This window comes from Acanthochromis polyacanthus, chromosome 1 (assembly GCF_021347895.1).
Source record: "Acanthochromis polyacanthus isolate Apoly-LR-REF ecotype Palm Island chromosome 1, KAUST_Apoly_ChrSc, whole genome shotgun sequence".
Classification (NCBI taxonomy): Eukaryota; Metazoa; Chordata; class Actinopteri; family Pomacentridae; genus Acanthochromis; species Acanthochromis polyacanthus.
The window spans coordinates 64,008,422-64,021,452 of NC_067113.1; the positions used below are offsets into that span (position 1 = coordinate 64,008,422).

The 13,031-nt window shown below is 35.3% G+C and overlaps 1 protein-coding gene and 1 long non-coding RNA gene across 5 annotated transcripts in view; both read left to right on the top strand.

Annotated features, from left to right (window-relative positions):
• The first annotated feature begins 253 nt into the window (after positions 1–253).
• LOC127535834 (uncharacterized) lies at positions 254–1,697 on the top strand. Of its 3 annotated transcripts, none has more exons than XR_007944697.1 (3): positions 254–395; positions 1,088–1,232; positions 1,392–1,697. It is a non-coding gene; the product is annotated as an uncharacterized LOC127535834 (long non-coding RNA). The 3 variants fall into 3 exon arrangements; XR_007944696.1 differs by having other exon boundaries at positions 256–395; positions 1,124–1,232; positions 1,392–1,640; XR_007944694.1 differs by lacking the exon at positions 254–395 and having other exon boundaries at positions 406–1,232; positions 1,392–1,640.
• Positions 1,698–7,181: 5,484 nt separating this feature from the next.
• Positions 7,182–13,031, top strand: part of cdk17 (cyclin-dependent kinase 17) — an 84,657-nt gene continuing 78,807 nt past the window's right edge. For both annotated transcript variants that reach the window (XM_051954143.1, XM_051954154.1), the window contains exon 1: positions 7,182–7,499. The gene's annotated coding sequence lies outside the window, so the exon portion shown is untranslated. The remainder of the gene's footprint in view (positions 7,500–13,031) is intronic.

The following is a 13,031-nucleotide window of genomic DNA, read 5'->3' on the forward strand; positions in this document are numbered from 1 at the left end:
TATATATATCGACTTTCATTATATATATATCAAGTTTCATTATATATATATCGACTTTCATTATATATATATCAACTTTCATTATATATATATCGACTTTCATTATATATATATCAACTTTCATTATATATATATATCAACTTTCATTATATATATATATCGACTTTCATTATATATATATATATATATATCAACTTTCATTATATATATATCAAATCTTTTTTTCCTACCGAGCCCCGGAAGGGACATGTCCGTATGGCGAAGCGACAATGAAGGACACTCACCCGGACGAGAATTTTATTGAGTTTTATTTTGAAATCGGCCTGAAATACACAGACATTCAAGCAGTGCGATGCGCTAAGAGTCTGCCATGCAGACCAGCGATCCTGATAATGGTAAGTTTTATTTCTCCAACATCCTGCTGTTATCCTACTATGAATACGCTAGCTACAACAGTCCCACATCAGTATTATGAACGTTCCGCCAGCTAACGCGGTCCGGACACCGGATCACTGATTGGAGGTTGGCGTTGAACTATTGTTTGCCAGCCAGTTAGCCGCTGGTAAGCTAACAAGCTATGAAACAACTCCTTATAAAACCGGAGGAAAGCAGCAGCAATATTTCAGTCCAAGACCTGTATTCAGAACCTCCCACGCTGTTACACAATGACCCATTAATCATATTACTGAACTATATGGTTATCATTGAAATTTTCCTTGAAGAACCAGTGAACTCTTTGCGAACACATTTTAATTTATGTGTTGATTATGTTTCGTATCAGTAATACAAGTCTAAAAAACTGATTCAAATGATCAAGTTAACACAATGAAGTAAAGAGTACTGGTAATCTGCAGCTATTTTCATAATTTCAAGGTAAAATTCTGATGTGTGATTTTCTAGCTTTGCAGATGTGGAAATCCAATGCACTGATTTCTTATACACAGATGCTTTTGGTGTTTTTTGTTGTAAAATAAAACAAGGCATTTATCACTGTTGGAAATTATTACAGGTATTATTTGTAACACTTTCTAACATTGTATGGACAAAGCAATAAATCAGTTAATGGATAAAATCATTTGTATTACAGATGCTATCAACAGCATGTCTTGTTCATTTTATTAAGTTGTCGGCCTTGGATGATGAGGTCCAGTTACCAGGAGCACTAGTCTGCAGCTTACTGGTTCCGTCCTGCAGCTCCTCCACGCCGTCCTCCTCTCTACAGACCAAATCAAGTAAGATCTGTTTAGACTATGCAGACATCAACATGATCAGTATGTTATCTTTTGACCCATCCTAAAATCACAAAATAGAACATTTACTTTAAGTTAACTGTGTTTATGAAAATAGAAAATAATTACTGACAACTAGTACTTTTTGGTGCTTTTATGCAGGAAAAGGGAACCAGGAAGCTGCTTTGGATCCTCTGCAGTATCTGGAGAGGTCAGAGGAACGGTTCTTGGAACAGATCGGAAGACACCAAGACGTGACCTCTGCCATTCTCCAGAACATCCAGAAGATGAATGAAAACCTTGGTTGCACTGATGGGACGCATGGCGTCGGTGCTGGAGCAACTGTCCCAGAATTAAACTGCATTGTTGACTATTGGCTTTTCTAGAAAATAAATCTTTTTTAGTACTTCACCTGTTTTGTATTTTACTCATGCACTTTGGGTGAATAAACAGAAATTTGTGATGAGAGATGCAAATTTTGTCTATAATCTACAGAGACTTTATTCAGTGTTCAGTGCACACTTTTGTTACACACATTTTGACAGATAAGCAGTTGTGCTTTTCAAGCAGATTTTAGTCAGAAACATCAGTAGCATATGTGTTTTTTTTACTGTTACACCAATCTAGGTAGATAAACTGCACTACTGCAGCAGACATATTATTGAAATGTGCTTCTATTATGTGTCTACATACACTGCTCACAAATAGTTATTCAACTTTTGGGTGAAATTGATGGAAAATATAAAAAGTGCATGCTTTAGTGATATATCATAAAAATAGGGTATTTAACTAGAAACATGCAATAGTGATTTCCTCATCTCAAAAAAATTTATTGAATCAAAAGCTAACAACAGTGGAGGGTATGTCACAATAAAAATGTCTCAGTTTGGACAGAACAACAGCCTTCAGCTGAAATCCAGTACAATTGTGTCCCACCAGTGGCGTGATCATGGATGTGTCCAGGCAGCAGCTGACCTCTGCCTCGTAATTAGCCTTAAGACCAGCTATAAAGATAAACATAGATATTATCATTATCATCAACATATGGTGCATGTGTTTAACCTTTAAGCTATGTAGGGATGCAAATGTAGTCGAAGCTAAGTAGCTAAGCTAATGCTAACACGTTCAGTGTTCAGAATCAAAACATCTCTAAAAATTACCTGTTTTCTCAAACGTAGTCGCCGTTCCCTGTGACAACCATGAAGACAGATAATCACAGAAGAGCTCATCTGAAGAGCAAATGTCCAATAAGGTTCCTGTTTTTGTTTGCCATGTCCTTCCAGGGCTCAGTAGGAAAAAGTCTGAATATATGGAATGAAACTTTGAATAGATGGAATGAAAATCTGAACATTCTATATTCCGACTTTCATTATATATATATCTCAACTTTCATTATATATATATCGACTTTCATTATATATATATCAAGTTTCATTATATATATATCAAGTTTCATTATATATATATCAAGTTTCATTATATATATATCGACTTTCATTATATATATATCAAGTTTCATTATATATATATCAAGTTTCATTATATATATATCGACTTTCATTATATATATATCAAGTTTCATTATATATATATATCAAGTTTCATTATATATATATCGACTTTCATTATATATATATCAAGTTTCATTATATATATATCAAGTTTCATTATATATATATCAAGTTTCATTATATATATATCGACTTTCATTATATATATATCAAGTTTCATTATATATATATCAACTTTCATTATATATATATCAAGTTTCATTATATATATATCGACTTTCATTATATATATAATTTCCTAAACGGCATGCCATATATATATATATATGTATATATATATATATATACATATGTATGTATATATATATATTTAAAATCTACAGAACAATACAGGGTAAACCTTCCTTTATTCCAGGGGTGATAAACATGCGGCCTGTGGACCAAAACCGGCCCTCCAGAAGGTCCAATCTGGCCCCTGGGACAGCTTTGTAAAGTGTAAAAATTACAGAGAAGACATTAACTGCAAATTTTAAATTTGTTAAACAGGGAATTTAAAATCATTTCAAGGCCATGACAAGTTGTTTAGATCACAAAATAAAATACAAGATTGTTCATTGTTCTGTTGTCTTTTTTTTTTGCCTTTTTTTAAATCTCACTTATGTTTTTGTCTTTTTTTTGTCATATTATGTTTTGTTCTTTTGAGCATCACTTTTGTCGTTTTGTGTTTTTGGTCTTGCTTGTGTTGTTTGTCTATTTTGTTTGTCATTTTTTGTCTCATTTGTGTCATTTTTGAATTTTTTGTCTCATTTTTTTTGTCGCTTTGGAACTTTTTTGTCAACTTTTTTGTCTCCTTTTTGTTTTGTTTCGTGTTGTTTGTCCCATTTTTTTTTAACGCTGTTGGAATTGAATTTATTTTTCTTAAAAATGTTCAGGTTGTTCATAATATTTTGTAAAAAGATAATTCCTTAATTGTGAACATTGCTGCACCAAGGGAACCATTTGGAATTCTTTGTTGTTGTTTTTTTGTGGGTTATTATGCTGTGATTATACTGGTCTGATGGGGCTGAATGTGACTCTGAACTAAAATGAGTTTGACACCCTGCTTTATTCCACTAACAGCTGTTGTAATTGTCTCTCATGCACTTGGCAGAACAACCTACTCCTATTTAGCTCCCTGTTCCTGGATAACCTTCACAGCACAATACACCTTCATGATTTCATCCCTTTGGGAGAGTTCAAAGCTCTGATCACAAGTTGTACAACTGAATTCTGTTCTGTGTATCTTAATCAGCGGGTTGCTTTAATTTGCTATATTTTTGTCCAGTGTCAAATGCTGTCATGCTCATTTATATAATGTCAGTTTATGATGGAAAGCCTTCTTGGCATGCTCTTTCTCAAAAAAGACATTTTAATGTTGAGGGTCTCTCTTTTTAAGTAAAGGTTCAAAAAATATAACATTCTTTATTTACATTTATGACTAACAATAACAGATAATGTTAACGTTAACTGCAGCTTTTGTCCAGCAGGTGGCGCCACAAAGCTAAAAATCATAGGATTGGTATTTCATATACAGTCAATGCAAAATTTTTTACCTAATGCCAGTTATGTTTATCGTCTCAGTCACATACATACATTACAGTTATTCATATTCACAGCTTTTTGACGACACGTTCATATTTCAACTTGAAAAGAAGAAAATGAATTTCATCGTTACTTTATTCATTATTATTCTATTTATCCCATAGTCCTAGACTGTGGTCGTACATAAAAGAAGAATAAGCAAATAGCCTAGTTGTTTCAGAATCTTTTTAAATTGAATTGTTTGAAAATATATTCTTGGTTGAACCAATTGGGTCAGTCTTGTTATTTGAAATGGCACTGTTGCTCTGATGTCTCAGATTTCATTCAAGTTTTGCTTATTTGTTTTTTTAGGACCAACATTGATTGTCGATTTTTGTAGGAAACATGGATATGTTTTTATATACACACACTACCTGTCAAAAGTGTGGGATCACTTGCAAATGTCCTTATTTTTGAAAAAAAAGATTTTTATCCAATGAAGACAACATTAAATGAATGATAAATCCAATCTAGACATTGTTAATGTAGTAAATGACTATTCTAGCTGGAAACGGCTGATTTTTAATGGAATATCTCCATAGGGGTACAGAGGAACATTTCCAACAACCATCACTCTTGTGTTCTAATGCTACATTGTGTTAGTGAATGGTGTTTAAAGGCTCATTGATGATTAGAAAACCCTTGTGCAGTTATGTTAGCACATGGATAAAAGTGTGAGCTTTCATGGAAAACATGAAATTGTCTGGGTGACTTCAAAGTTTTGAATAGTAGTGTATATATCCATTTACAAGCATTTTCTGGGGCCCCAGTACACTCCTCCATTTTGAAACAGCTGGAGACATTCAGGATTTGGAGCTACTGAAAACAAGTTAATCTGTGTTTGTACCAAATTTCATGGGTGTGAGAGCTATATTTTTGAAGATATTGAATTCTAATTATGCCTTCACTGGTAATGTGTTTTTTTGTTTTTCTTTTGAGGGGAAAAATACAATAATTTACCATTTGAAAAGATGAGAAATATTCAAAATTCTGCCAAAATAACTTTGCTTTTGGCCCAGTTAGCACATTTATGAAGATGGAACAAAGTCTGAGATGGTGCAACAGTATATTTCCTGAATTGTGTCTACACTGACACAGACTGACACAGCTTGCAAAATGACAGATTTTTTTGTTCCTTTATCAACTTGGACTACTTCTGTAATATTGTATGTTTTTGTTACTATTATTATTTTAAAGATTATCACCCTTTTATTCCTCAAACTTGTGTGTTCAGTATTTTATAGAAGACCGACTGGGACAAAGGCGATGTTGCATTTTGAAAACTACAGTGTCGCAGTGTTAGTCTGCTGGAAAGGCCACTGTGCTGCAATGAGTTATAAACAGTGGAAAGCCAAGCTATTCAAATAAAGATGCCCATTGTTTCATTTCATGCATTTCCTACTGCTGCTCCCAGCTCTGTCAAGCTGCAGTTTGTTATTATTAGGATGGGACTTCTGGCTGACTTCCTTTATTTTCCATCATATTAAATATGTCAAAGCACAGCAATGAGAATTGATATAATAATATCTTGAGGTATAATGAGGCCTCCCATTTACAGTAGTCGAATAGGCACACAAATAAGAAATGTGGATAACAATAGCAACAAAAACATCAAAAGCCAAAGGTAGTCAAATAATAAAACCATTCCAGTGCACTGTGAGTAAAACTGGATTTTCCAAGATCAGTAAAAACAACTGGCATGGTTAGGATCCGTAATAAAAGACAGCAGTGGGATAATGTAATGTGGTCTATCACTTCACATGACATACTACATTAAAAAAAAACATCATTTTCAGTATTTGGACTACTCAAAGTAGAGATGACTCCAATGTTGTAAGCAGCAGTTTGGCTCTAACAAAGATGATGAATTTTATTTTTATGCTCATTGAGTGTGACTTGTAAGTGAAGGGCCTTGAAGCTGAATGTACGATATTGTAATTGTATCTTCAATTTCATACAATTATTTTAAAACTTATGGGCCTGGGACAAAAGTTAGAGCTTTGTCACCACTGATTTTTAAATTCCAGACATGAAAATAATGTCAAATCACCAACCAGCAGATTCTTAACCCACAGTACCAAGAAATTCAAACTAGCTGGCTAGCTAGTGTTAAGATAAGATAATCCTTTATTACTCCCCATGTCAGGGGAAATTTCCCATGTTACAGCAGCAATATACAGTAAAGATAATAATTATATTAACAATAATATATACAATATATACATCAAGCGAATACAGCATGACGTTAAGTGTTTACCTCACGTTAGATAATTTGACTTTTTGATGGATAATAATACATTTATTGACTGCTGGTTACCTATTATGTTATTGTATTGGATGATGATGTACAAATTTATCACAATCGAGGCTAGAGCATTGCAATTCATTGATGTCAATATCTCCAAATATAGGGAGTTTCTGACACCCTGTTAGATACCAGTCCCACTCTTACTTTTTCACACATTATATAAAAAAGCATTTAGTTCAAATTATTGTATAGCCTTCATATGACTATTGTGTATAAAACAAAAACAAGACTGTGTATATTCCTTTAGAAACACAGACTTTGCAGCTTTGCTAATATTTGAATAGCATTGGAATAGCATTGCTGTCTGGAGAAATAAAACAAGTGGTATTGATTTATGTTATCATCCACAAAATACCTCAAAGCTTATTACGGACTCAAAACACAATCAAACTGGATTCTCACTATAAGGAACCTTTAAACATGAGCCTACTTTTATTTTGAAAGCTGTGAGGATAAAAAGCAACAGTGGATGAGAGCGGGGTGTTTTATTTTGAAGCGTCAGCGGAAGTGCTGTCGGTGGCATTAGCAAAAACTTGCGTATTTGCTCCATCCGTGTCTGTCGACATCAGGTCCTCCTCCAGCCTTTTTATAAGCTGCCTTCACCGCCGAGCAGACGACATTTTCGGGGTTCGGTCTTCAGCTGTCCGTCCTCACAGCCTCGTACCTGTGTGTGTCTTTCGGAGGACGTTTGTTTCTCTGTCGGAGCGTCTGGAACCGAAACCTCGGACACACACTGAGCCCTGTTCTACTTCAGTGGGCGGATAAAGGACGGCATCCGGGCCTGGCAGCTCCGGAGAGTCGGCTTGAAACGACAGAATTCACCATTTTCAGGTAAATTTGACCAAATGTCACTTGTGGGAAACACTCAGTCTGTCCGATAATGGACTCCGGGAGGTTGCGTTTCGTTCGGCCGAGAAGGACGAGGTCTGAAACGGAGGTGTGTGGAAATGACAACACAGTGGAATAATTCACATTTTACAGCTAGCCTCTGTTTCACCCAATGTAGTTGTGAGTGGTGTGTTCGCGCCTCACACATATTTCAAACAATATCCCTCGTGTTGTTGTTTCAGACAGAAATATGCGGGTTTGTTGGCATAATGTAGGAATGTATCAGCAGCAACAGGAACCTGGTTTCTATAAGCATATCACACAGGAATGCCATTGAAAAATATTCAAAAATAGCTGCAAACCTACTATTAAATCATTATGTGACTTTATAGGGATGATTCAAGACATCTGTAGCTGTCATATATGCCTGCAACCACTGATGCATCACTCTCATCCAGACTGGACCTGTGCTGTGAGATTTCACATTGAAAGCAGCACTTTTATTTTTCACAGGGAAAATGTGGATGCTGGGTTCCCTCAAGCATCTGCCAATACTAAAATGTTGTATTTTGACACCCTATTTCATCACTTATCATAAGTTAACAGTTAATGAAAATGCCATGGCATTTTCATTAACTGTTAACTACTGCAGTAGTTCTGTTTTTACTGCTTTCAAGTCACAAGTGGGGAACAAAAAAAAATGAAGAACCACCTGAATTCCTTCTGATTTGAAATGATTGTCACAGTTTAAAATCCCCACATTTAAAATTATTTGACTTGAGGTGTTTAAAATTACCAACAAATGGCTTTGACTTTTTCAGAGAGACGTTGTGATTTGTGCGGGTTGCTGAGATGTCACTGAAAGTTGGAGATAACGGTGTTAAAGTGGGACTTGAACATGGTTTTAGCAGCCACTTGCTCAAGTGTACGGAAAACTAATGAATCAATTCACCATCTTTTTGTCTCCCCGGAAACAGCACAATGTGGTTCAGAGTGGATAGTTTAATCTTCTTGTTTCATTTTAGAACATTTTAAACAATGCTGTAGTTACAGCTGTTGTATGCAGCACAGTTGTCAGTCATAATATCGTAATAGCATCATTTTATCATGTAAGAATAGAACAGAAAAATGATATAGAGTGATAATATTGAACACTTATCGTCCATCTATTTCCAGTTAAGTGACCGTGATGCATTTAGGCTCTCGTCTACATCCTGTTTGACCTGGATTTACTTCCATCGACCTTCATCTGGAACAACTGGACGCTCATTTATGTGTATGTGTGTATCTGAATGTGTGTTTAGTGACCCACATTCAGATGTGGACTGTTGGCTGTGAGAGTGATACACCCCCAGAGGACAAAGTAATTACCCCGACACCCCCTCCTCCCCATGTCTGTGGGCCATATAGCAGCGCTGGTATTGATCTGTCTCTGCATTATCTTGCATACGGCAGGAACATGAACACTAAGAGGATACACTATGGTTTATATATATTTGTGCATACTCTCATACTCTTTCTCACTTTCCTCTCCTGGGGCTGACAGGATGTCTGTGTTATAATGAGTTGTCTGAGTAGCTTTTTTAGATGTGTCGGTGGTTTCAGTTTGAGAAATGAAAGTACCATATATGATGGAAGCACATTAGGTGTCAGTGATTTGCTTGAAACTACTTGCTGGATCCAGAGACTGAAGCTGATCAGAGTGAAAATTGTGATGGATACGTGTTCCTTTTTGCAAAAAAAAACACCTCTCTACTCAGAGCCAGACTGTTTGAGCTCATACTCTGCTCCTCCACTATGTGATTTCTTTGTATGAACATCATATAACTGCATTACCAAAGTCTGTGAAGTAGTTTGCTCTGGCCAAACTGTGGATGAGCTACAAAATGGAACATGTGTACACAGAAATACTAATCTATTTATAACTAAATGTAATGTTATTGCATGATGTTGAAGTGCTTAATAGTCTGACAATGATGCTGTTAGTGATATCCCACCATGCTTTGCAGCAGCGCTCACTGCAATTACTGGTGATCAGCCTCCCAAACACTGTTGCCATTGACAACAAGCCAGGCAGCTTGCTATCTCGTTCCTGTTTATATAACTAGAACTTATGCCATATTTTATTGATCAGAGAGATGTGTATAGGTGTATTTCTGTGTGTGCACATCCTTGTTTTGGTCTTCTCTGTCAGTGCACACTCTTTGGACTGTGCTTGCCATATGCGTGTCTCTATTTGTGCACTGCAAAAACTCAAAGTCTTACCAAATCCGTTTGTCTTATTTTTAGTCAAAATGTCTCATCCCACTCGATTTAAGATAAATTCACTTAACAAGAGACATTTCAGTAAGATCGAGGGACTTGTTTTAACCCTCGTGTTGTCTTGCGGGTCAAAATTGGCCTGTTTAAAGTATGAAAATGTGGGAAAAATATATTTTCACAGGGAAACTTCTGATGTCGACGTTTCCAGCATTTTTGGGAAATCTTTGAGCATTTTTTGGTGGAAAAAAATAAAAGTAAAAAATGTTTCTTTAAGAACATTCACATGAAAATCAACCAAAATCCAGCGAAATTCGCTGGATTTTGGTTGATTTTCATGTGAATGTTCTTAAAGAAAATATTAGACATTTTACTGCTATAATACATGTAATCACTTCAGATATTTTGGGGATTTTTTTGGGAAGATTTTTACTCATTTTTTGAAAATATTTACAAGAATTTTCTTGCCAAATTTGGGGGATTTTTAAAAATATAACTTTCAAGGGAACTTTTATGGAATTATTGGAATTTTCTTCCTGAAGGTTTTGCAAATTTTCAGAAATTTGGGGATTTTTTTTGCAGATTTTTTAGATTTTTTTCAGACAAGGAAGCAATGATTTTGGTGGCTGTTAATGAGGACAACAAGAGGGTTAAAACAGTGCATCTTAAATATCTTGTTAAGTCAAATGATCTTGAAATTATCCTGTTTTGATTTGTTTTTTTTTTTGTTTTGTTTTTTTACAAGAAAACTCAAAATAATTTTAATACATCTTAAATTAGGAGGTTACATGAAAGCAAAAATCTATTTTTGAGTGAAAAAAATGCTATTGTTTTTTCGCATGTTTAGCTTATTTTAAGATACCTAAGCTTGACAATCCTGGTAAAATATAGCTTAAAATAAATTTTCCCAGCTAATTTTAAGATCTCAATATTCTAAATATCATATCTTATTTCAAGGAATCTGACTAAGTCATTTTTCACTTACTCTATTTGCAGATTTTTTTCATTTATTTCAAGGTAAAAAAATGTTTGAAATAAGCTTTTTTTTCTTGTTTTGAGAGTGGCATTTTTTCCCAGTGTGTGCTTCTGTCTGTGTCAGTGTGTATTCTAGTTGAAATGTGTGTGCACGAGCATTTTCCATATGAGTGTGTTGGCTGTGTGTGCGTGTTTTTGTGTTCATCTTTGTGCTTAGTTTGTGTGTAAATGTGATCACGTATTCCCATTCACATTTTCTGTGAGGGTGTGTGTCTCTTTTACCCCAATAAGCTTGTTTCATCTGAGGAAGAAAATGTGAAAAAGAGCCACGAGAATGCGACAAAATCTGAGAGGAAGACTAGCAGTCGGCCCCAGGGGCTGATGGGAAATGCCTTCCTGTCAGTGCACTGCTCCAGGGTGGGCATCATGTAGGTGAAGTAGTAATTATTGGGTTTTTTTTGGGGTCTGGCTAATTCTAGGGCTTTAGGGTGAATACAGTTAGTGTGGGCTGGGTGCAACACAAACGCACACTTGCACTTATTCACAGCCATATGAAGACAGACACATGGAGGAGAAAGTTATGTGAGCCATGTGAGGAATGTGAATTGCTGGGAGTTCATTGTCTCTCTCTCTCTCTCTGTCTCTCTCTCTCTCTCTCTCTCTCTCTCTCTCTCTCTCTCTCTCATACACACTTGCACACACTGCTTCTGTCTTGCTTTGAAAAGTGAAAATTTAGGTCATGTCATTGAGCTCTTCTGTCAGCCCACTGGTGTGTGTGTGTGTGTCATTCTACAGTAAAACAAAGCCTGATAGTGACTAGCGTGTGTATGTGTGTGTGTTATCATCTTGTGTGAGTGTGTTTGGGTGTCAGAGGGGATATTTAGTCTTGTAGGATGACTGTGTGTGTCTTTTTGTGCATTAGTATAAAAGAGAAGCATGTTTTCTGTGTTCCCTCTGCTATACACTGCAAAAACTCCAAATCTTACCAAGTGTATTTGTCTCATTTTTAGTCAAAATGTCTCATCTTCGGAAGACTTCGATCACTAGACATCTGCAGTAAGATGCTGCAGATGTTTTATCAGTCTGTGGTAGCAGGTGTCCTGTTTTATGCTGCAGTCAGCTGGGGAGGCAGCAGAAAACAGAAGGATGCAGGCATCTGAACAAACTGATTAAAAAAGCTGGCTCTGTGGTTGGAATCGGATTGAACACATTGGAGGATGAGGTGGAGAGACGGGCACTGAGCAAGATGAAGGCCATTCTGAAAAACATGGATCATCCACTTCACATCAGCCTCAATGAACAACGAAACATCAGTGGACGGCTCCTATCCCTGCGCTGCAAGACCGAAAGATTTAGGAAATCTTTCTTGCCATCAGCAGTCAGGCTATTCAATTCAAAACTAAACAGATAAGAACCCTGACAACTGAATTTCCCTTCGGGGATGAATAAAGTGATTCTGATTCTGATTCTGATTCATCCCACTTGATTTAAGATGAATTCATTTAATAGGTGACATTTTAGCAACATAGGGTGACTTGTTTTAAGACAATGCATCATGAATGTCTTGTTAAGTCAAACAATCTTGAAATTATCTTGTTTTAACCCTCGTGTCACCTTGCCAGTCAATCTGGCCTGTTTTAAAGTTTAAATAATGTGGGAAAAAAATATTTTCAGTAAAAACTTCCACATTTTAAAAATTTTGTGGGAAATTTTTGAACATTTTATGGTGGGAAAAAAAGAAATGTTAAAAAAAGTTACTTTAAGAGCATTCGAATCAACCAAAATTCACTGGATTTTGTTTTATTTTTTTGTGAATGTTCTTAAATGAAATATTAGAACTTTTACTGATATATACAGAATCACTTTAGATATTTTTAGAATTTTTTAAAAGATTTTTTTCGGTTTTTTTTAATTTCTTGTAAATGTGCGTTTTTTTTTAGAAATATAACTTTTAAGGGAAATTTTTAAGGAATTTTCTTCCTGAAGTTTTTGCAAATTTTCAATAATCTGAGGAATTTTTTACCTGAATTTTTGGATTTTTTCAGACAAGGAAATAATGTTTTTTGGTGCCTAACACCTAAGCTTGACAATCCTGATGAAATGTAGCTTAAAATAAGTTTTCCAGCTAATTTTAAGATCTCAGTATTCTAGACATCACATTTTATTTCAAAAAATCTTACCAAGCCATTTTCACTTATTTCAAGGTAAAAGTTCCTTGAAATAAGTTTTTTTTCTTGTTCTGAGAGGAGCATTTTTTTCCAGTATAATACTCAAGTTTGTCTTCTAAATTGTACACACACA